The following is a 25,835-nucleotide window of genomic DNA, read 5'->3' on the forward strand; positions in this document are numbered from 1 at the left end:
ATACATACACTTGTTAGTGCTTGGTTAACTAAGAAAATGAGGGCCAGTGAGAAGGCTTAGTGGGTAAAGGCACTTGCTACCAACCCAGATGACCCAAGTTCAATTCCCAAGACTTATGTGGTAGAGAGGGAGAATCAATTCTCTCTCAAGCTGTCTTTTGACCACACACATGTGCAAATAGTATGTGTGGACACACACCATAAATAAATATAGCATGCAGAAATGCAAACATTTGTATACTGAACATTAGACTTTACTGAAGAAATACATCAGAAATGATACAAACAAGAGGGAAGACAGTTAATATTGATGGAAGACTGAGTATTGTTAGGATACCAGGTTATCCAATGGGAGATGTGGATCAGTGCAACCTCTATCAGATATGTTTCACTCAATGTGTAAAAAAATCCTAAAGCTCATACAGAACTACAGTCAAACCTGTCCTGATGAGAAAGGGGCTTCAGATTTCCTGGCTTCAAAACATATTGTGAAGTTACAGTAGTCAGATCAGTGTGGCACTGGAAAAAAAAGGATATGACCCAATGGTACAGAGCAGAGAGCTCAAAAACAAGCCCAAGTGTTTATCTTTCACTGAGTGTTGACAAAGGGGCCAAGAATATGTAGGAGACCAACCAAAGTCTCATTAACAAATGATATTGGGAGAATTGTGTATCTATAAACAAACAAAGAACTTGGGCATGCTCTATTAGTTAATCAAATCCTTCTCCCATGTTCCATATTTAAATTATCTGCAAATGGCCCAAACCCTTTCTTTTTGTGCCGTGGACCTGTTCACTTTCAAAAGAACCAGACAACAGGCTCTTCTGCCTTCTCTCCTTTTCCTATTCTCCATATAGATGGACATAAGGATATCTTTAGATTAAGCATAATTAGGTTGTGCTACAAAGACCCCAAGGTGGGCAGACATGCATGGAGCTTGTGGCTACTGGCCACCATCATAGAATGGTAGATGCCATTCCATCTGAGGTCAAGATGATGAGGCAGACACCAGTTCCTTGTTTGTGGGGAGGCATTTCCACAAGGAGAGATTTTCCTTTTAGATAAGAGTCCTGGGGTTCTGGAAGGAATTACTTCTTACCTGTCATCAGCATCCCTTCTGCTCTGCAAGGCCCTCCCCTCACTGTCATGCACAAAGCTTGAGACATTGCCAACTTCACTTCCTGTCAGGGCAGATTTCTGACTTGAGGGCCTGATTCCAGCACTGCTAATAATGAAATCTTCAAAAAAAAGTTCTAGGTGCATATGTATCTCTCTGATCATGTGTGATCATGTGGGCATATGGTGTGTGTGTGTGTGCCTCTGATCATGGGTAATCATGTGGGCATATGTAGTGTATGTGTGTGTATGTGTGTGTGTGCTGGTGCATGAACAATGTGCATGTGGAGGTCAAAGAACAGCCACAGGTATAATGCCTTAGCAAGCATCTACCAATTTTTCTTAAGACAGACTTTCATATGCCAACAACTTCACCACAGAGGCCAGGCTAGCTGGTCCATGAACTCCTGGTGGTTCAGCTGTAGCTGCTTCCTATCTTGCTGTCCATCACTGGGATTTACGGATGTGTGTCACACCTGGCTTTTTCAGGTGTCCATTGGGATCCAAACTCAGGTCTTCAAACTTCATGTTTCAGTGACTGAGCCTACAAGTTTGATAACAACAACAACAACAACAACAACAACAACAACAGCAACAGCAACAACAAAAACCTTTATTTTTTTGTTGATGCCTTTGAAGCCTTTGATGGCTTGAATAGGAACTGTGTGTTCCATCCTGATTGTCTTAGTTAGGATTTTACTGCTGTGAACAGACACCATAACCAAGGCAACTCTTATAAAGGACAACATTTAATTGGGACTGGCTTGCAAGTTCAGAGGTTTAGTCCATTATCATCTAGGCAGGAGCATGGTAGCATCCAGGCAGGCACCGTGTAGGAGAAGCTGAGAGTTCTACATCTTCATCTGAAGGCTGCTAGCAGAATAATAGCTGTCAGGATCTTAAGGATGAGGGTCTTAAAGCCCACACCCACAGTGATATACCTACTCCAACAAGGCCACAGCTACTCCAACAGGGGCCAAACCTTCAAATGGTGCCACTCCTGGGGCCGAGCATATACAAACATCACACTGGTTTTTTATTTCCATTGTGTCCCTATCAAGGAATCTTGGTCACAAACTACACAGACCATGGTCTCCCTTGGACTGGAGTTTGAGTCCCACCATGACTTTAAAAAGAAAGATTTATTTTTATTATTTAAAATTATGTCCCATCCTCACCTCATAAGTGCTCACGAGTACAATTTTCAGGAGGCCAGGAGAAAGCAGCAGAGTCTCTGCAGTGTGAGTTACTGGTGGTTGTGAGCTGACACTGTGGGTGCTGGAAACAGAACTTGGGTTCTTTGGAAGTATATACTTTTAACTGAGCCAGCATTCCAGGCCCTCCCATGGTTTTTATAAATTAAATATGGAATACTGTTGCGGATAGCCCTGGCCTTGTATTTTGATGCTAATTCCATTTTCCTGGGAGGAGCTGCAGAGGAGGAGTGAATCAGTACACAGGTGACTTCTTATGCACCTCTGTCCACTTTAATTTGTAAAATAAAGGCTAGAGCTAGTGATTGGACAGTAGAAGGGGAGGTGGGGAAAAAGGTTTGGGGGAGGAGAGAGAGAGGAAGGTGACAGAAGAGGAAGGCAAGGCAACAAAAGAGGAAGACAATGGAGGAGCAGGAGGTGGGAGGACAATGGAGAAAAAGCATGTGGCCTGGAAAAACCACAAGTTATAAGGGGAATAGAGTAGTGTAATGGTAAATCTGCCCAATCTAGGTGTGCAGTTTATATTTACAATTATTGAGTTGTGTTTTCTTTGACTGGTCTTATTTGGGTTGGAGATTTATCACAACAAATTGGCGCCTAACGTGGGGTGCCACTTGTTGAGTGAAATATTTACAATGGCATTTTCTTGGGCTGACTATCTAAGCAGTGGCAGCACTCTGCTTAGCTCTGTCACCATGTTCTGTGGCCAGAGGCCACATGTGTGCTGCCACAGCTAGGAACGGCCAGCCAGAAACACCGGCTCTGCCACCCATGAGATGCCAGTGTGGGAGATGGCTCTGCCAATCTTCCATGCTTTCTCCACAAGGTTGGGCTGAGTCCAGACCATCCTGTCATCCACGTGGTACCCGGTAGGAAATGAGACTCTAATGCTTAATGATTAACCAAAAGCTTTATATGTTTGCTAATGCTCAATAAACAAGATGCTCACACAATTAGAGGTGTTTCTCAATTAACTAACCTAGATATAAGTTGTTACCCAGGACTGCTCCTGGTACATGTGTGGTCATCCATGGCACCTCCTACATCTCTCTCTCTAGCTTGCTCCTCCTCCTTCTCCTCTTCCTCTTCTTACTCCTCCTCTTCCTCTCCTTACTCCTCCCACTTTAGCTCCTCCCAACTTGCAGGGAAATTTTCTTGCTTCAGAATACTTCACACATACGCATGTCATCCTTGCACAGGGTCCATGCTGCCCCTTTCAGTGTAGCTCCAGTTTTAGTATGTATGCTGCCAAAGTGAGCACCTTCCCTGTGGTTTTCATGCCCTATGATATGGAAGATGATGGTTTGCATTTGGGCCCAAGAGGCCTCTGTTGTTGAGATTTGGTTTATTTATGTCCTATACCCAGGCTCTTTCTGTTTTCAAGTTTTGTCTGATTTCTGCAGACACAGAACATGTACATCATTGCAAATGAGAACCTGTTTGACATGTGTCTTCAGAGCAGATGCTGGGTGCCTAGTGGCCAAAGAAATGGTTGGTTCTGTTCTGATGGTGTGCAGGGTTGCTGTGCGTGTGGAAGACAGGAAGCAGGGACCTTTAGCTGCTTTATTTAGCAGGATCGTTACTTGTTCTTCCATATGCCATTCAGCAGGTGTCATATACTTTTTAATTTTTTTGTGAATAGTTTTAGATTTATAGAAAAAGTCTCAAATATAGCACAGAGAATTACTGCATTCATCCTTCATCCGGCTTGCCCAAGATTAGTAGCATCGTGTATCACATAGGTATATTTGTCGAAAGCATGAAGTTAACACCAACACACTGCCATTAACAAAGCTGTGGACTTCCTATGTGTTCCCTTTAATCTCCTTTTTCATCTTAAAAGTAAATTTGTAACTTTATTTTTCTGGGCTAGGAATGGAATTCAGAACCTTGAGATTCCAGGCAATCCTTCCACAACTGAGGTGTAGTCCCAGTCTAGCCCTTAAGTCTTTTTTACTTTGTGCCAAAATCTAATTTAAGATATTACCTTGCACTTAATAGTTTTACTTTAAATTAAAAAAATTATTTATCTGTGAATTTATGTCTGTGTTATACATATGTATGCATATGGATAGACCAGAAGTTCATGTTAGGTGTCTTTCTCAATTACTTTCCACCTTATTTTTTTATTGGATATTTTATTTACATTTCAGATGTGACCCCCTTTCCCCATTTTCCCTCCCCTGCCAGGAACCCCCTATCCCATCCTCCTTCTTCCTGCTTCTATGAAGATGTGTCCCTATCCACCTTCCCACTCCCACCTCCCCACCCCCGAATCCCCCCACACTGGGGCATCCAGCCTTCACTGGATCAAGGACTTCCTCTCCCAGCTATGCCCAACAATGCTATCCTTCCCTACCTATACAGATGGAGCCATGGGTTCCTTCCTATGTGCTCCCAGGCTGATGGCTTAGACCCTGGGAACTCTGGTTGGTTGGTATTGTTGCTCTCCCCATGGGGGCACAAACCCTTTTAGCTCCTTCAGTCTTCTCTCTCACTCCTCCATTGGGAACCCCATGATCAGCTCAATGGTTAGCTGTGTGCATTCACTTCTGTATATTTCAGTCTCTGGCAAACCTCTAAGAGACAGCTATATCAGGCTCCTGTCAGCAGGCACTTCCTGACACCCACATCAGCATCTACCTTTGATGACTGCACATGGGATGGATACCCAGGTGGAACAGTATCCAGGTGACCCCTCCTTCAGTTTCTGTCCCACACTTTGTCTTCATATTTGCTTTCATGAGTATTTTGTTACTCCTTCTAAGAAGGACCGAAGCACCCACACTTTGGTGTTCCTTGCTCATGAGCTTCATGTGGTCTGTGTGTTGTATCTTGGATATTGTGAGTTTTTTTTTTTTTTTTTTTTTTTGGCAGGATTTATAACTGAACCCAGAGCTCATTGATGATTTGGCTAGGTTGGCTGGCCAGTGAGCTTTGGGAGTCCACTGGTCTCTGCCTCCTCAGTGGTGTGATTATCAGCATGTGCTGTCAGGCCTGGTTTATTAGTTGGCATAGAGTATCTAAGAAGAGTTCCTCATGAGTGAGTGACAAGCACTTTACCAACTGAGCCACCTCCCAGCCCTACATTCGGTAACTTAAAAAACAAAGAAAACAACACTTTAAATTCCTCCCAGGCAGCACTCCTGTGGACTGCACCTGCCAGGTGGACCCTCTTGATACCCCACTTTCTTGACTTCTGGAGACCTCTACTTTGTTTTCCTTTATATTCAAATAAACATTTTTTTCTTGTTTATCTTCCTATCATTTCATCCTGCTAATCTAAGTAAATACATGGCCTCCCTTTAGCTTCTTATAAAACACTGAAGTCTTCTCTGAACTGAATCTTGCTAACTGCACTGGAAACACACACACACACACACACACACACACACACACACACACACACACACACACACACAGAGAGATGAAGACTCCACACTGAGGCATCATTTTAGTGTGAGGTTATGGTTCCATTCTTTGCTTTTTCCCTTGGGATATCCAGGAACTGCTGATCACCAAGCGGGAAGGATGGAGTGGAGCCCAACTCCATGGTCCATGTCTTTCCTTAGGGTATCCCAGTTCTGCTGAACACTGGGTAGGAAAGGATGAAGCAAAGTCCGGAAGGGTGTGCTTGGGATATGGAAATTGGGATATGGAGAAAGGGGGTAGGAAGATGGGGTGAGGGCTGGGATGGGTAGGGGTAGGGGCGGTGTCTCCAAACATTTCAATGTTGCAGCCCTTTAGTATTACAACTCTTCAGTGATACGGCTCTTAGAAAACAGCTTTCTTAGACGATAGTCAACAGAACAGCTTGTGTTCTTTATTTGAAATGAACAAGGACTATAAACCTTGGAAAGTGGGAAGGGGAATCTTATTAGGGTGAAGTTTCATTGGCTGAGGTTTAAGGTTCTGGGGATACCTCATTTGCATGGAAAAGCATTCCAAGAGAATTCCAAGAGAACCTGTAATTTTGCCAACGATTTCTTGACATATCTTAAATAGAGTGTGGGTATTGGGCTCCCCAAATAAGGTAGATGAGAGGAAGCCTCTCTGAGAAAGGGCGTCCTCCATTTTGTAAGGAGCTCAGGGGAATTATCAGACATGGTAGACTTCAACCTTGATTAACAGGGTTTCCCAACATGAGGTGAGAGTTCTCTGTTGAATGTCAAGACCTTGATTTGTTCAACCATCTCCTGATGATGGACATTCCAGTTGTTTTTCTACCCACCGAGAATTATAAAGCCACCACAAGCCAGTAATTGTTGTCTTGGAGGTCAAAAGGAGACCAGTAGGGGAAAACACGATCTTAGTTTAGAAGTCAGCACAGCTTTTGCTAGAACTCTAAGACTTCTTTGGCCTCTTCCCTCAGGGCTTATCCCTTGGCTATGGCTGAATTGGAGGCAAGCTTTGAAGATTGTATACTTAGTGGTAAGCAAAGGACCCTGTAACCAGGTCTCAGAGTTTTGTACTTGAATTTGCTTTGCAACAGTTGCTGAGAAAAAAAACCCAATGTATGGTAGCCAAGGAAATAGACTACAGTCGATACTGCCTTCTGTGTAGATTTTCTCTTGGAATAACTTATGAACCCCTTGCAGGCTTTATGGCCAGGCATAATTAGAGTCCTCTTCTACAGAGGCTCTACAGAGGCTGCAGACAGCTCAGCAGGCTGGGGTGGTGATGTACTGTGGAGGAGGCCTGGGGGATGATGAAGAATTGAGGCAAGTGAGGTTGGAAGGGGGAGCAGCTTTGTGCAGAAGAATGAGGGTTGTGACAGAAGGTGGAAGCAGGTTCCTATCCCTGCTCTGCAATATGTCAGCTGCCATCCTTCCAGAAAGTTCCACTAGGACTCTGTGTTTCAGTTTCTTTACTTTTCAGATGGAGGTAAATATGTTCATGAAGTTTACAGGAACTAAACAACATAACCATCAGCACAAAGCACAGAACGACAGGCAGAGGTATCACAGGGGAAGAGCTTCAGTCCCATGGGGTCAGATGGGAAGAAGTTTCACTCTTTTGACACCATTACTGGCTGTGTGCTAGGTCTTTATCTACTGGTGTTCAAGCTGCACCTGGATCTCTGACAGTAGAGCCTGGCACTATTTTATTTTATTAATTTAATTTCTTGTATATTCATCTACACAGGGGTACTCATCTGTTGAGCACTTGTATGTACATGCACTTTTCATGGCGCTGAGGATAGCCTGGACCTGAGAGACAAGAGACTTAACAATGCCTGAACAGACAGTATAACAGCAACACTCTTTTTAAGGGCAACACATAACTCTCTTCTGTTCTGTCTACAAATGTGTTATATCAGAATCAAAATCTATAGAAATACAGAACTGATCATAGTTTTGATCTTAACAAAACAATCAAGGAAATCCCTGTTCCTGCTCTAGTCAATCTCAAACCCCAAAAAACAATTATAGTAACTGTGGTAATGGGTTTTCTCCTGGGTCTAAACAATGTTTTCCACTAAATCATAAGTTGAGGAACTAAGAGTTCAATAGAGCCACCCTGGAGGTACAGGTGGTGATGTCTTCTTCCACACTGGGGACTTCCCAAGTCAAGTTTGCTGGTTGATCTGTTCCAGTTTGAAGGCAATTGAGAAGTATCTTCATGTTTCCTGTGAAGAAAAAATATGCTTCTCAGGGGTTTACTCCTCCCTGGATTTGTTATTGTTGTCTATTTGTTTAATCAATCTCTCTGGCAGCCAGTGTGTGGCATCTGCAGTTTGGGAATATATGCAGACAAAACCTCTTCCCCAGATAAGCACTGGATCTGGCCCATTCCAGGTTCCAGTTAGTGGGTCTTTCTAGAGGACTGTTGCAAAATTCTTTTTGGTATCAGGATGCCAGAATCTATCTGCAGCAGATTTTCCTTCAGAATCCAAAGTCAAAAAATTTAAAATAAATAGCGTGTGATGAAGGATATTTCTGGGGGATCCCTTGGTAGGGTACCATTCCCCCTTTTTAATTTTTTCAAATTGACATTTAATGGTTCGATGTGCCCTTTCTACCATACCTTGGCCCTGTGGATTATATGGAATACCCGTTTTATGTAGTATTCCCAATTTTTCACAGAATTGGCAGAAACTGTATACAGTGGTTTCATTTATGCTACATTACAATCTAGAGAAACAAGCAAGCATGTGATCACTCATATGCTTGCTACAATTGCTGTATTGGGTGTGCCTAAACAGATAAAGACTGACAATGGCCCAGGTTATACAAGCTCCAGTTTCAATGTTGTGGTCACCCCCAACCATAAAATTATTTCCAATTTAGTAGTAATTTTGCTACTGTCATGAATTGTAGTATAAATATCTGATATTCAGGATATCTGATGGTTGAGATTAGCTATTCTAGGGAGCCTAGGCTATTTATGTGCACAGACTTCTCATTACTGTGACCAAATACTTGAGAAAATAACTTCAGAGAGGGAAATTTATTCTGGTTCCCAGACTCAGAGGTATCAGCTATGGTAGATTGGGTCTATGTTTCTGGCCTAGAGATGAGCATCATGGCTGAAGATAATGATGGGGTAGAGCTGTTGTTTTAGTTAGGGTTTCCATGGCCAAAGATGACATGTAAAGAGACACCATGACAAAGGCAATATTTAATTGGGGCTGGCTTATAGGTTCAGAGGTCCAGTCCACTATCAGGAAGGTAGAAGCATGGCAGCATCCAGGCAGGTATGATTCGGGAAGAGCTGAGAGTTCTACATCTTGTTCTGAAGGTAAACAGGAGAAGACTGGCTTCAAGACAGCTAGGAGGGAGGGTCTCAAAGTCTACCCTCACAGTGACATACTTCCTCCACGAAGGCTATACTTCCTCCAACAAGGCCACACCTCCTAATAGTGCCACTCCCTGGGTCAAGCATTTTTAAACCACCACATTCCACTCCTTGAGCCCCATAGACTTGTTCAAACACATGAGTATATGGGGGGCCATACCTAGGTATAACATAATGCAAAATATGTTTAATCTAGCTTCAAAAGTCCCATAGTCTATAATAATCTTGGCAATATCAAAAGTCCAAAGTTCAAAGTCTCTTCTGAGATTCATGAAATCTCTAAACTGTAATTCCTTAAGAAATCAAAATAAAAAAGCAGATCACATACTTCCAACATCATGCAAGATATACATTTCCATCCCAAAATGTCATGATGAGGAAATATTGGACCAAAGCAAGAACAAAAGGCAACTGGGCAAACTCCAAATGCTGTGTTCTATGTCTGATGTCCAAGTGCTCTTCAGATCTTCAACTCCATACTTCTTTCTCCTGGGCTGGTTCCATTCCCTGTTAGCAGCTTTCCTCAGCAGGTATCCCATGGCTCTGGCATCTCAAACATCTTGGGGGTCTCCAAGGCAACTTCAACTTCATAGCTTCTTCAACTTTACAGCTTCTTGTTCCAATGTCTAGGATCCATACAGGATCTTCTGGGCTTCTCAAAATGGTTTGGGTCACTTCTCCAGCTCTTCCCTCTGTAGCACTCTAGGCTCTGGTTGTCTCCACCCCACTGCTGCTGCTGTTCTTAGTGGTCATCCCATGGTACTTGCATCTCCAGTATGCTGGGATCTTCTGCTACACCTAAGCTTCACTAATAGCTTCTTTTCATGGTGCCATGCATCAAATTTTTTGCATGACCACTTCAGGGATGGGCAGTCAGCTGCAACTAAGGCTGTGCCCCTTCACCAATGGCCTTCTGTGACATCTCACAGTGCCAAGCACCAGCTGCTCGTCATGACCCTTTCATGCCTTCAAAACAAATACCACCTGGGTGACTCTTACACATTACCAAGTCCAGCTGCAGCATGAGGTAGAACCTTGGTTATCTCTGGAACACAGCTTCTTTGTGCTCCCAGAAAACATTTCACAGAAGATTTCATCTCAGTGATGCAGGTCTCTTCTTAATCATTGCTAATTTCTTAGCTCCAGCTAACCAGCATCAATTGTCCCAGTAGTCTCCTTTTGCCTATAAAACTAGAGCCACAGGGCTGAAGCTGCCAACTTCTGCTGCTCGTTGAGGCTGGAACAGGCCCCCTTCTATTACATCAGCAGCAGCTTTCTGTTTTACAATTCCTCCACTGCCTAAGCTTGACTGTCCTGGAACTTGCTCTGTAGATTGACCTTGTACTCAGAGTTATGCCTGGCTCTATCTCCTGAATGTTGGAATTAAAGGTGTGTACCACCATGACTAAACTTAAGGTTTTCTTCACTTAGGACTTGCTCTGTTCTAGGCTGACCTTGAACTCAGAGATCTTCTTGTCTTTGTAAATAATAAGCTTTGCAGGATGGGATCTATCCTGAGGTCACCATTCTCTTAATCTGTTCATCTCCTGAATACAGGATTCAGCTCCTTTCTACTTCCTGGTGCCCCTTTAACACTTGAACCAAAAGTGTTGTAGTTTTTCTTTTCAAGTTTGTTATGCTTTATCAAGTGCTCTTCCTGAGAGTGAACCAGAGGATAAAGTCTATGCTGGGCTTTTCTGAGACTTCCTTTGTCCAGTGTCTCAGGTCGACTCTTTAGACAAGGGCAAAAGCAGCCACATTCTTTACCAAACTATCACAAATAGTCTCTAGGCTTGTGATAGTTTGTATATGCTTGGCCCAGGGAGTGGTACTGTTAGGAGGTGTGGCCTTGTTGGAGTAGGTGTGTCACTGTGGGCATGGGCTTTAATATCCTAACTAAGACAAAGCCATATAGTAACAGTCTTCTCCTTTGAAACCTCTTGATCCAGGTCCCCCATAGTTCAAATCACCTTCAGCACCAATGTCTTCCATATTTCTACTGGGATGGTCCATTAAGTCCCAGTTAAAGTATTCCACTGCTTGGAGAATCCAAAGTCCCCAAATCCACATTCCTCCAAACAAAAACATGGTCAGGGTTACCACGGCAATACCCTACTTCTGGTACCAACTTCTGTCTTAGTTAGGGTTTCCATTGCTGTAGAGAGACACCATGACCAAGGCAACTCATATAAAGGATAACATTTAATTGAGACTGGCTTACAGGTTCAGAGGTTCAATCCATTATCATGAAGGTGGGAGCATGGCAGCTTCCAGGTAGGCATGGACAGTAGGAACGAAGAGTTCTGTATCTTGTTCTGAAGACAAACAAGAGAAGACTAGCTTCCAGATGGCTAGAAGGAGGGTCTCAAACCCTACCCCCAACAAGGCCATACTTCCCAGTAGTGCCACTCCCAGGGCCAAGCATATTCAAATCACCACAGCTATCCACCTCCTATCATCCAGGGGAAGGTATATTGTTCCAGAACACTCCCTCAATGACCTACTGCCTCCCACTAGGCCCCACTACAGCTTTCCAACATTGCTCCTCTGCAAAGCACTGCTGCTTGGAAACCAAATATTCAGAGTCTGAGCCTGTGGAGAACATTTCTTACTTAAACCAGACAATATGTTTCTTAAATATTTTTCTTTTATTTAATAATCTTAAAATTATTTATTATTTGTGTGTGTGTGCACATGTGGTGCAAAAAAGCACATGCACATGTGGGCACACATTTATAGACCAGAGTACAACTTTTGGGAGTTGATTCTTCTACCATGTTAGAACTAGGGACTGACCTCTGGTCACCAGGCACCTTTGCCCACTGAGTCATCTTGTTGGTCCTGGTTTTAATACTTACTAATATGTACTTACACTGTAATCTCTGGATTCCCCTGCAGAGCCGCCATCTTTACTTTCTACAGTGATGGCACCATTATATCCCCACCAGCAGAGTGTTGATAGTTTGAATTCCCCATGTGGTCACCAACACACTTCTCCCTTCTCTATCTTCTCCATCCTGGTGTTAGAAAAAGATATGTCTTTACCAGCTGGACTTACCTTTCCCCAAAGGCTCATAGCATTGAGCACCCTTTCCCATGCTTGTTGGTAATGAGTGATACATGACTCTCCCTCTTGTGGGCTCTACATTTGGGGAAGGCAGACATCAGACAGTAAAGCTCTGTGGTTGAAAGTTTACATCCAGGAGGGGTTAAACTTTTCTCTGGTCCTTCTGACAGAGTGTGAGTCTCTGTAAGCTCAGGCAGGGGGGACAGGAGTATAGAGAGCCCAGGGAGAGACTGCTGCAGGTCCAGACAGGAGGTAGAGGGCATCGGAACAGGGACTGGAGACAGGCTATTGGGAGAACAGAGTGAGAAAGGTATGAAAGCCTCAGGCAATGAGATGTCCCATTTCAGTGTCAGAAGTGGGGAAAACATCTGTTAAAAAAAAGATGGGGGTCACCAAGTATGTAAGCCAGAGCAGATCTTCTCCCACCTAAACATTGCATGTTTATTTATTTTCATTTGTGTTAATCATGTGCCACCATGCATGCGTGAAAGTTAGAGGACAGCTGATGGTGGCCAATTCTCTGCTCCCATCCTGTGGGTCCCAGAGAAGTCAGCCTTGGCAGCAAGCACATTTACCTGCTGATCCGTCTCTTGTGCCCTAACCCTTTCGCTTTCATAGTTTGTAAGTTGGAAGAGCAAGCCTTTGTATGTGTAGGGATGAAGGAAGTAGACAGACAGCCTCGATAGCTATTGACTTGGCTTGTGTCCAGCACAGCACCTGTACTGTTATTTACACTGGGCTCATTCACTACGACACAGTCCTATTTATTTTTATATTTATCTTTCTACTTGCTCAACCTGGGGGGGGGGGGCTCAAGGAATGGTGGGTTAACTGCCCCCACCCTTTTCTCACCAGCTGCACCCCCACTGTGGACCACGTGTTGTGGATATTGCTTTTTGTTCTATCTGCCCTTCCAACCCCTCATGAGGGTCTGATCCCTGTTTCACATGTAAGTCAAACGGTGCTTTTCCTTCCCTAAGCGGCTTGTCTGACTGTGTGGACTTGGTCAGTTTATGGCCTAGGGAGGGTGGCTTTAATTATTGACTCTATTTAGCATAAAATCACCTGGGGGCGAGAATCTCCTTGGGGGAATTGCCCTGTCCTGCCAGCATATCTGTGAGGGATTTTCTTGATTGTTAGTTGAGGTGGAAAGACCTGGCTGGAATCTGGGCAGCACCATTTCACCGGCTGGGTCCTGGATATGAGAGCAGAAAGCTGGCTGAGTGTTCAGAGGTAGGCAGCGTGGGCAGATTCATTCCTCTCAGCTCTTGGCTTTGCGTTCTTGCCCGACTCCCCCTTAACAATGGACTATAGACTGGAATTGTGAGCCAAATAAGCCCTTCCTTCCTCCCCCCTCAAGTTGCCTTTTGCTAGAATATCTTTTGTCATAGCAACATGCAAAGCCAGGAGTCAAGGGTATTTTTTTTTTGTTTGTTTGCTTTGTGTTCTATGCCAGCTTAATACAATTTTTCTTATTTAATCCTTCGTTCACCCAGTAAGGTTGGCATGATAATCTTTGCTTTGCAAATAAAGAAAAAAATTGCCCAGAACTACCCAGCTACGGAAGTGGCATGGTCTGAACACAAATCCCACGAGTCCCTGGCAGAGACTCTGGCCTCAACCGAGTCCTTCACAGATGGCCAGCTAGAAGCCAGAGAGGAAACTTCTGTTTGTCTGAGAGAGCCTGCAGTGCCGCCCTCTGCTCCTAGATGGCGCGCAAGGCTCAGCTTCCAGGCCACACCTGGGCTTCAGCACTAAGGCTTCTGGCTAAGAAAAGCCTTGGAGTTTCTGCAACTATTTCAGGAAAGGAAGAAGGCTTGTGTTGGAATCATTGTTTTGATTTTGTTTCCGTTTGCAAAGCCAGTCTCTTGTCTCTAAGCCTGCAGTTTATATGTAGCCATGCTAGACTGACAAGATGAAGCCTGTGCAAGAGAGTGGGCAGACATCCCAAGAAGAAAACGAGGAAAATGGCGCTATCTCCTTACCCTACAGTGAGGAAAGTTGGGACGCCTTTGTAGATGTCAACAGACCTTGCTCAGACCAGGGAAGAGAGACCTCTATGAGCAGAGGTGGGAAGAACCTGTCATTTGGAGTCTGACCCCTTATTTTGAGGAGCTGGGAGCAGAATGGCTGAGTCACTGGGTTGGATTTGGGTGTTCCAATGGGATTTTACACACATCGCCCACATTCTGCCTAGAGTGGGGTTAATGGGCACAGAGAAGCGCAGCAGCTGGGCCCACAACGTGGGGAGGGACAGGAAGTTAGAGGTGCCTGTCTCTGTGGAAGTGGCAGTTATTCAGCCGTACCCTTGGGGAGATGATGTATGGTCTAAATTTTTAAAAATGCCTAATGTTTACTTGGCGTTAAATACCAGTGAAACAAAGTAAAAATGGAGTGGGTAAGGAAAAAGAAAAGAACTACGTTAAGCAGAGTTTTTGAGGGAAACTGAGGCGTCTTAGGTCAGTATCCCAGGAGGGAGGTAGATGGCAGCCAGAAAAGGGCATGGCAGCTTGGAAGGGTCTTGGTAGCTGACTGGATATTGGGCGTAGCTGACTCCACTTTTAGAGAAGTAGATGGATGAGAACTGCCATTTGTAATTCCTATTTCCCCTTCAAGATCATTCTAAGCATGAGCATCCTCTTCCCCCTCCGTTGAGATTTGATTTCCAATTCTGAGTTTCTCCAAGCCTACTTTTAGTTTTTCTTTATTAAAAATTATTGTGTGTGTGTGTTATGTGCACTTTGGTGCAGTTCCCACGGAGACCAGAAGAGGGCATTAGATCCCCTTGATCTGGAGTTACAGACTCTTGTGAACTGTACTGGGTGCTGGGAAAAGAAATCAGGTTCTCTGCAAGAGTAATAAAATACACCTGCTTAACCACTGAACTATCTCTCTAGCCCCATAGTTCTGATTTTTTTCTTTGCTTGGATCTCCAGAAAGCTTAGCACCTGGTTGGAGTCCAGATGCCTAACTTGGACAGAACTCAGTGCCGTTCACGGCTGTATCTCCCCTTGTTCTTTCTTTTCCCATGTATGTTTTCCCTGGCTTCGTCTTTCAATTACGTTTCCTAGTTTGATTGTGCAGCACACACTGTTGGAAGGTGTCTGAAACCTGAATGACTCGGGACAGCAGGGACATGTTGGCTGCCTGAGCACAGAGTAGAGGGCTTTGGTTGGAGACAACGCTCCCCTCTCCTCTGCCTACTCCCATGTCCTGGAGGAGGAGGAAGAGGGTAGCACAACATCTGTTTTCTTTTAGCCCTCTGTATTGGCTTTGAGCCTTATGATTAGAGGTACGCAGACTGGCAGATGTCCTTCACGGGCTGCCTGATGACATCATAGGCAGAACATGGCGGGAGCTAGTATACGGCCTTCACTGTGCTCTGCAGACAAGTGAAACAGCCTCAACATCTGGGAGAAAACACGTGATTGCGCCCAACTCTGACCCTTCAGAGAAGTTTGCCATTTTCTATTTATTCCCAGACAGTGGTGCTGGTGGGAGCTGCCGGGGCACCTGGAATAGCCTGATGGTGAGAAACAGCGATGGCCTCTCTGTGAGCAAGTGAGTGGCATGGCAGATCAGAAAGAGCTCACTGGACTCTAATGTTAAATGCAGAGAGGCTCAGCACTCAGATGCCTAAGTGGAACAGCAGCCATGGTGGGTGAGAGGGGTGGCCCACTGCAGACCACCACATATAGAAGGCTTATACTCCTGTCATTCGTATAGGGGAAAGTGTGACTAGTTTGTCAAGATCATTCAAGATGAAAGCATGTGTCTTCACAAAACTAGCAATTTTTTTTCTTGAACTAGATTCACTGAAGTGTTCATCTGTGTGCGAGACAAGGTGTGTTCAAGATGTTCACTGTCATGTCATTTGTGGTAGTGAAAAAATGGGGACAGATATGGTGTACACAAATGAACCTCAGTACCCAGGAGGCGGGAGTTGGCGAGGGCAAGGGCGGGGGCGGGGGCGGGGGCAGGGGCGGGGGCAGGGGCGGTGGCAGGTGGATTTCTATGAGTTTGATACTAGCCTGGTCTATGTGGTTACAGGGCAGCTAAGGCTTCATAATAAGATTCTGTCTCAAAAGAAAGAAAGAAAGAAAGAAAGAAAGAAAGAAAGAAAGAAAGAAAGAAAGAAAGAGAGAGAGAGAAAGAGAGAAAGAAAAGAAATTGAAAGTACCTTGAGTCATCATTACTGAGGAAGAACAAAAATGGCCTCCATCCATACTAGTGAATGCCATGTAGTAATAGTAAATACCTCCTCGACACATCAAGTTCACATTATAGATGCTGTGTGTATACATGTTTACTACATACACTTTATACTGCATAACTACATAAATACATAATACAACACATTTATATAAGGTAAAATGCATATATGTAAATTTATTTATATTATATATGCATATAAATATATAGTTTAAGTAGATGTGTAAATATGGGATATATTAGTTAATGTGGTGATTACTTTTAATTGTCAACTTCATATAACCTAGAATTAATTTTACTCACTTGGGAGGAGAGTCTGAATGAGGGATTTCTGGATCCGGTTGGCCTGTGGCATGTTGGTGGGGATTTTCTTGATGGCTTAATTAGTACAGTAAGGCTCGTGTGCTGTGACCCACTGCTGACACTGATTCTTATACCCTCGGGTAAGTGTAGCTTTCAACCCTGTCTTAGCTACTCAAAAAACCTTTTTATTGATTCTTTGTGAATTTTACACCATGCACTCCAATTCCACTCATCTCCCCATCCCCTCATATCTGCCCTCTGTCCTTGCAGCCTCCTCTGCAAAACAAAATAAAAATAAAGACAAAAACAAAACCAACAATGACAACAAGCCATCTTGTTGTGGAAGCTGTGCTGTGTCCCACAGTATACCTTTTGCCCAAACAGCTTTACTTGCAAATGTTCGTTGCAATGAGTCACTGGTCTGGTTGGAGGCCTCTGGCTTCTGCTTCCCTATCACTACTGGATCCTCACCGGACTCCTCCTGTTGTTGCCCTGTGTCATGAAGATCCTGTAGCTTTGGATCTGCAGGATTGGCCCTTTCATGCACTCCAGCAGTTCCTAGATGGGGTAGATGTTGGTGAGTGCCAACTCACAGCCTTGGATCTGAGCCTGGGTGGTAGCTGAGTTGGTCAGCCTGCCAGCTCTTCTGTACCCATACCACCAGGGTGAGCTCTCCAGCACTGCCTTCACTAGCTCACTCAATGCAGGGCCAACTCTCTCATTCTCATACCCTTGGGTTGCTCATAGCTCACCCTTGCCCATGCCACCAGGGCCAGCTCTACTGTGATGCCCAGGAGAGGTGCAGGGCCCCGCTCTCCCAAGTGCTGCTCTTGGACATCAATATGGTCCCATGAGGCAGCCAGGGTCAGGACATCCACATGGCCTTTGGTGGTAACATGGGCCGTGGACATTGACACAGACCATGCTGCTGCATGACCACGGACCCAAACATGGGCCTCAGCAGCAGCACAGGGCAGGACATCACCATGGCCTCAGGCAGCAGCACAGGGCAGGACATCACCATGGCCTCAGGCAGCAGCACAGGCAACTGACATCAGGCTGTCTGTCTCTCTCCACTCTCAAGTTTCCAGTTCCTCCTCTCTTCATAGTGCTCAAACCATTCCGCTTCTGTTTCTCTCCCATCTGTCCACCACGTACTTACACATCACAGTAGCTTCCTTTGTAGGCAGGTACAAGGCAGGGGGTGGGCCTCTGGGTGTCTTCTGCTGCCTTCCTGCATGGAGGTGGGTGGGCCTTAGTTACTTTTCAGCAATAAGAAATGAACAACGATTGGAGCTGAAGACCTTAAGTGCTTGCTTTTTGCCCATTGACCAGATTCATTAGAACTATCTGCATTATCTGTGCAACATGGGGTTTCTATTATTTTTACCTAAAGATGTCTCTTTAAGGAAAAAAAAGGTCTGGTTTTACTCAATACACCTTTAACAGTTTTTAAATTGTTTCATCATATCTGGTTAGGTTGAAAATTTTAAGAACTTCATTTTTAATTTGTAATAAAGTTTACAACTTGACTTTTTAAAAAAAGTCAACAAACTGCAAGCACCTGTTAATAAAGGTCTATAAATGATGATGATGATGATGGTGATGACGATGGTGATGATGGTGATGATGATGATGATTAAGGAGTAGAGAAAGCTAGCTGAGTATTCAGCACGTGTGGATTCCAGTCTCTCAGCTCTTGACTGGATGTGACCAGCAGTCTTGAGATCCTGCCACTATGACTGCCTTGCAGTAATGGGCTATGACCTGGAACTGTAAAATAAAGTAAACCCTTTCTCCTCTGAGTTGTTTTTTTTCCCAGTTTATTTTATCACAGCAATAGAAACAAAAACAGAATAGCTAATTACATACACATATTATATACAGACATATGGAAGTGTGTGTGGTTTATAGTCTGTATTTAACTTCGTTATCTATATTAAGTGTACATATGTATTTATCTATAGTAAATACCTATAATGAATGTACACATATATAGTAATACAGAATATATATTTCATCTAACTGAATAGTTTATGTATATAATATATAGCTACAGTTATATACACCTATAAATTTTGTTAATTATAATTATCTATAGTTTCCCCTATATAAATATATTTATAATATGTAAATATTCATAGCATATATTAAATGGAACATAATCTAAAATATTTCCACTTGATTTCAGTTTTCCATATGTAAAGATAGCACTGTATAGTAAGATAACTCTCTGTGTGCGTATCTACATATATAGGTAGGTGTCGTGTGTGTGACATTATTTATGTACAGTAAGCACCTCTGTACTCCACAAGAAGGTTATAGGCAGCGTGCTCAGTCACTGATTATAGAAAGCTATTATTTGAAGTCTAGATCATAACCAAGATCTGTGATCACCCTTAGAGCAGGAGCTTTGGTCAAGGAGCGAATGTGCCAGCTGCTAACCTCTCAGTTCTTGGATCCTGGAAGGGAGGGGCATGGAAGACACCTGAAGCTGCTGAGTGGGAGAATGGAAGACCTTTCCTGTAACAGCTGCTCCTGGCACACCCAGGCTCTGTGATGCACTAGTTTTGCTGTCTTAGGTCATATTGCAGAGGAAGAATGTGTGTGTGTGTGTGTGTGCATGTGTATGTGTCTATGGATTGTGTATATGTATAAATGTGTGTGTGTGTATGTTTGGGTGTGCATGTGTGTATATGTAAGTATGTGAGTGTGTGTGTGTATGTGCACACATGTGCATGGGTTCATGTGTGTGTCCAGGTGCTTGTGCCTGTGTATGTATGCTCATGTGGAGGTCAAAGGTCACCCTGTTTGTCATTCCTCAGGTCCTGTTCGTCTTATTTTTTGAGGAAGAGAGGGTCTTCAGGTGGCCTAGAACTTACTGATTGGACATGTCTGGCTAGCCACTGAGCTCCAGGGAGCTACCTGTCTCTGCCTCCTTAGTGCTGGAATTTAAGAGTGTGCCTCCATCTCAGCTTCTCTTTGCACACGGGGTTCTGGGAATCAGACTCAGGCTCCTATGTGTGACTAACCAAGCCATCTCCCTGCCCCTTCCATTTCTTGTGCCTCCTGAGGTGAGAGCTGGGTTCCCCAGAGCAGAGGTCTTTGAGATCCCTGATGTAGGTCTGATGTGACCCATGCATTCTGCATCCCGCAGGAGGATTTCCTGGCTTCTGCAGAAAACTTGGTCGTTAATAACCAGAGAGGGGTCCAGGCACAAACCCTTTTCTATTCTTCTCTCTCTGCACCGTCAGCACCCTGGAGAACTTTAACTGCTGTGTTCAGCCCATTACGTTGATAATTTTGGTTTTGTCCTACAAACCAAAGCAGCCTTTGTTTATTCTTCCTTCCTTTCCCTCCAATAACAAAGTCAATCTACTCCCTCACCCTCTGCCTAGCTGGCTCTTGAAATCAATAGCCTTGGAAATGTCAATGTATTCCTGAGTGAGCTGCTGGGGGGTGGAAGAGGGGGGAGGTGAGCATAGGAATCGGGAGCTGACAAGCAGACTTCTGGCATTCCCAGGCAAGCAGGCTGCCCTGTGCAAGTCAGACCAGGCAGAGTCCTGATCTCTGGACTTTAGCATCTGGACACACAGACATGGTTTTTCAGATAAGGGAGATTCATATCTGTCACTGTCATAGTTGCCTCTAAACCTTCAAGGTGACTGCAGAAAGCTTTCAGCTCCTAATAGTAGCCAAGGAAACCCAATAATGTCCACACTCATTGTCTTAGTTGGGCTTTCTGTTGCTGTGATAAGCACCATGACCCAAACAGCTTGGGTTCAGAAGGGTTTACTTAGCTTCTACTTTCACATCACAGTCCAGAATGGAAGGAAGGCAGGGAGGTGTAACTTTAATTTTTTCAAACCTTGCTTTTAATGATGGTTCTTAAACACCAACACGTTCATGAAAATATCACCCTCAGTGTCTGTCTATGTGTCACCCGGTCACCTTATCCATGATTAGAGAGTGTGTAAGTCTTGGCTGTGGAGAGACACAGAGCTGACTATTGGTAAACCAGCTCTGAACCCAACACGGTAACTTTTTGGAATGCTGGCCAATTAGAGGGCCACATGTCCAACTTGGTAAGTTATTCTCCGCTGGTGAGCTGAGCTAACTGAAGCGGAATTAGAGTGTATAAAGGCAGGGTTATTGGGAAGCTGCTTCACTGACTCACTGGTCCCAAAGAATGAGGCAAGGGAAGTTGCCATGGGGAGGGAGACTGAGGGGAGAGAGAAGAGAAAGAGAAAAAGAGCTTGTGAATGGAGAGATAGCTAGCTAGCTAGCTAGATACAAAAACGTCTGGATTATATAGAGAGGAGCTTCTGGGGGAAGAAAAGCCCAGGCCAGCCCCCACCCCCAGGCCTGGAAAGTTCAGGGCAGAGATGGGTATGCCAGGTAGGGACTGAGGGATGCTGGGGGAACCTGGGGGCCAGGTCTGCTTTGGTATGTTAAATATGTACCTTAGGTGTTTGGGCTCTAAATCCCAACACAACTAAGACTTCAGTCAACTTTCTGAAGAACAAGGTGCTGAGCCAGTAGTTAGAAGTTACTGCCTGGGAAAAGAGGTGTCAATACTGAGTATTTACTGTGTGCCAGTCATGTCTTTAACACTAACAGTGTATTACTGTAATACATCCTCACCTATCCCAGAAGCTCAAGATCACCTTGAGTTCAGGTGGATAATAAATAGCCAGCCATACCAAGATTGAGGCTATACATTTCTGGTTCCAACACACACACACACACACACACACACACACACACACACACACACACACAGTCTCTGTCCCCCTCTTTGTGTGTTTCTGTAGCTCTGTCTCTGTGTCTGTCCCTCTTTGTCTTGTCTTGTCTTGTCTTGTCTGTCTGTCTGTCTGTCTGTCTGTCTGTCTCCCTCCCTCTCCCTTCTTCCCTTTCTCTGTAATCTTTCTCAGGCCTGTTTGCCTCATACAAGGGGAGAAGGAAGGGGTGGGAGAGGATCAGAAGCTGAACTTCCTCTGAGCGTTCAAAGCATAACAAGAGCCATGCCTATAATGTGCTTAGTCGTACTTTATACTTCAAAATAGTTGATGCTATTATAATCTTCATAATTATTCTGCTTTGTGTAAAACATTTGCTTTCAGACACTTCTGGCTTCAGCACATTTGTAAAAATATTTTTCTTGTTTTTACTCCGAAAACATGTAAAATAAATTCAGATAGAATATCTGTCTTCAAAGAGATGGCCATCTGGTTATGGGAGTGGGCATGAGAGGAGGGGAAGAGACAAATGATAAAGTTGTATCCTTTTTACCACTTAGGAAGAGCAGGGAGGGGAGCTTTGTGAAGCCCGGGAAGTCTGTGGGGTCTGCACTGACGAAGGGTGAGGAGGAGGTGTCAGGCATGGGAGGGCATCAGGCTCCAGCAGCAGGAACAGCAGGTGCAAAGGCACTGGGGTGAGGAAAGGCCTGGGCTACTGGGAAAGCTACAGGTGGGTTGTCGCCTCTGAGATGAAGAGGATTTGCTGAGAAGTGGCCAGGGCTGGCTGGACTAGATGGAAAGTCTTCCTGGCTGAGGAGCAGAGATTCTTCTGTGAAGACCGTGTCTGTGTGCGCATGCACATGTGTTCATGGATGTGTGTTTGTGTGTGTGCATACATGCACAGGCATTTCTCTCTCTGTGTGTGTACAACCTGAGGTGTGGTTCGTCAGGTTCTGTCTACCTTTTTCCTTTTGAGACAGGATCTTTCTCTGGCCTAGAGCTCACCAAAGAGGCCAGGCAGTCTGGTCAATGAGATCCAGGGACCCTCTTGTCTCTGCCTCCCCAGTGTGTGAATAGTACATCAGCACACTTTCTTTAAAAAAAAAAAATAAAAGCCTTATTATTTTATTTTATGTGTATGGATGTTTTTCCTGCATGAATGTCTATGTATCATGTGAGTGACTTGTGCCTACAGAGGCCAGAAGAAGGCTTTGGATGGTCTGGAATTGGAATTACAGGCAACTGTGGACCATCATGTGTGGAACTGAACCTAGGTCCTCTGGAAGAGCAGCCAGTGTTCTTAACCACTGAATCACCTCTCCAGCCTCCTGACCTTTTTGTTTTTAAATGGGTACTGGGGATCAAACTTGAGTCCTCATGCTTACAATGTCCTCATGCTTAATTTACTAACTGAGCCATCTCCCTAGCTCCCACTGAAGATTTTTGACTAGGAATGTTATAAACTTAAAGCTTTGTTTCAGATGACTCTTGTGCCCTTTGTGGGATTTTGCTGGGGATGACTGGAAGTGGAAGGAGATGACAGGGGAAGCTACAGACTGGCCCCCAGCATCCTTGATTATGATAGTTTGAATATGGTTGGCTCAGGGAGTGGCACTATTAGGAGTTGTGGTCTAGTTGGAGCAGGTGTGGCCTTGTTGGAGTAGGTGTGTCACTTGTGAGTGTGGGCTTTAAGACCCTCATTTCAGCTCCCTGGAATCCAGTCTTCTCCTTGTGGCCTTCAGATGAAGATGTAGAACTCTCAGCTCCTCCTGCACCAGGTTTGCTTGGACACTGTTATGCTCTCGCCTTGGTGATACTAGACTGAACCTGTAAGCCAATCCCAATTAAAGGTTGTCCTTTTAAGAGTTGCCTTGGTCATGGTTTATGGCAAAAAAAAAAACAAAAACAAAAACAAAAACAAAAACAAAAAAAAACCCTAAGACATTGAGTTTCTGAAGGTCTTTACCTACTGTTGGATTTTGGATGTGAAATGTCCCCTACAGACTGGGAAGGTGGGGGGTGTCTTTAGGAGGTGGGTGCTCAGGAGCAAGCCCTGAGGGTCACAACCCAGCTTTAGTTCCTGCCTGAACATTCTCGGCTTCCTGCTCTCCCCAGCTATCAATAAGCTGTTTCTGCTCCCAGCACCATGGAGTCACCCACTGCACTGCTTTCCTTGCCATGATGAACTACATCCCCTGAGCTGTAACCCACACTAAATGCCTCCCTGAATTTGTTTCTGATGGGCATTCTATTGCAGCCATGAGGGAAGCCTCTGGTGACACTTGGCAACTTCCTCTCCTTGTCTCTTGCAGTTTTAGGTCGCTGTCTTTTTCTTCCCTAGTCATGGCTTGGGGAGATCAAGAGAGACTGAGTCCCAAGCTCAGTGTGATGAACACATCCTTCTTACTGTTGTTGTCTCCTGGAGGCCAATTAGTAACTGTGGATGAATAGATTAAACCTTCTATGGGCCGTGCTGAGGACAGTGGTCTATCCCCAAATGTCAGGAAGGACTTGTCTGGACTGAACGTATTAGCTTGCCCTGGCTTTGGCATCATCGGAGAGGTTCCCTGGAGGAGCTGGAAAAAAGACTGTTTCCCATGCTTGAGAATCTGGAAGAAGACCGATTCCCTTAATCCTCACCCCTTCTAGAGAAAAAGCCACTGTCTTGAGAGACAGGCAGATAGAGCATTGACTTCTGGCCCTTGCTTTTCCAGATGCCCGGGTGTATGCTAGGATCTTTCTCTCTCTGAACCTCAGCTTCAATAGCTGAGATGTGAGGCCACTGGCGTCTCTCTTGCTCTGGAAGGAAATGGAATGAGAGTCTGAAGATACTCTCATGTTGTTCCCATGTAAGATGTCCGTGTATGTACCTGGAGGGATTGGAGGGTGCACCCCCTGATAAGCTATAGCTGGTCACTTATTTGGTTACCCTAGGGACTTTGATATCTGCAGCCAAATAAGATTTGGTGTCAAAATGGATCCCCTGTTTTGTTGCTGTATTAAAGAATAACCAGGAAGAATGTAAGGAGGCACCCTATTGGTGCACACAGTGAGCACATATTTATCCAAATAAAGTATGACGAAGTAATTACAAACACATATACAAAGATACAAAGAGATTGTCCAGGGAGTTCCAGCTATTGCTTCCCGGAATTACAAGCATATGGCATGATGCCTAACTTCTTCTTGTGAACTCTGGGACTCAGACCCACATGCTTACACAGTGAGACCCTCCCCAGGTTCCCACCCTCCTGTTCTTTTCCTGAAGATTCTACCACACTCTCACCTGCCGGTGTTTCCATGCTGCCAGGATTTTGTGCCGAGGAGCTGTCCCCTCTGCCACTTCCTTTGCCCTCTGAAAGATGAAATTGTTGGCCAGGCAAGGCAAGGATTTATCAGATGAGACACCTGGCAGATGTCCAGAGGACGCCAATCCCCACTGCTGCTCCAGCCTGCCTCCACGCCAGCTTTCTAATCTGTATTAGAAAAACATGGTCTGGTTGATTGCTCCGTAATAGACTTTCACAACATTAGCGCTTGTCTTCCCTTCTTCTAGCTCTCTCTGTGACATTTGTTTTCATTTTCAATCCCAGTTCAATTCAATTAGTTGCTTGTTTTGACTCAGGCATGAGGCTGGGCATGGAGGATAGAGGATGGGAATAAAAGGGTCACCCCTGCCTACAGGAGGATCACTCTGTGGAGAGGAGCAGAGGTATCAGTCAACCGACCCAGAGACTGAACCCTGGATGCTGTGGTCCTTTTGAACGGTAATCCTGAGACTGGGGAGATAACTTAGTAAGTGGAGTGCCTGCTGTGCAAGTGTGAGGACCCGAGGTTGATCTCAGAACACACATTTAAAAAGCCAGCACGCTGATGTGTGCTTACAACTCTCTCTTCTGGGTGGTGATGGACGGAGATGGATGGAGATTCCTGGAGCTTGCTAGCCACTTAGGCTAGCCTTAATCAGTAAACCACAGCCTCCAGTGAGAGAACCTGTTTCAAAAACCAAACAAATGGTTCTGGAGGAATGAGACCTGAGATTGACTTCTGGTCCTCACATGCACACATGCATACAAGCTCACAAGCACACATACAAACACATATATACTCCACCCTTCCATCACACACATGATGACAAACTATTACATAAGGTCCACAAAGAGAGACGAGATGAAGGTACAAGAGTGGGAGAAGGTTGGAGATGCCTCCTGAAGGACCATGTTGAGCAAGGTTCTGAAGGGTGAGTAGGAGTCTGCTGAGTGCTGGAAGAGCACCTGACATTTGTCAAGATGCAGTACCACAAGATAGTGCTGAGTGACATAGCAACTTGGTGCTTCAGAACGTTCGGAATGGATGGCAGGCTTGGGAGGAGATGGGGAAAGAAGT

At 44.7% G+C, this 25,835-nt stretch overlaps 1 long non-coding RNA gene and 1 pseudogene across 1 annotated transcript in view; one reads left to right on the forward strand and one right to left on the reverse strand.

The window, feature by feature from the left end:
• The window catches only part of LOC117699048 (uncharacterized), an 87,833-nt gene that overhangs the window by 56,200 nt on the left and 5,798 nt on the right, over positions 1-25,835 (forward strand). The window lies entirely within an intron of this gene.
• Positions 3,477-3,591, reverse strand: LOC117699535 (U6 spliceosomal RNA; annotated as a pseudogene).

The sequence above is a fragment of the Arvicanthis niloticus genome, chromosome 1 (assembly GCF_011762505.2).
Source record: "Arvicanthis niloticus isolate mArvNil1 chromosome 1, mArvNil1.pat.X, whole genome shotgun sequence".
Lineage (NCBI taxonomy): Eukaryota > Metazoa > Chordata > Mammalia > Rodentia > Muridae > Arvicanthis > Arvicanthis niloticus.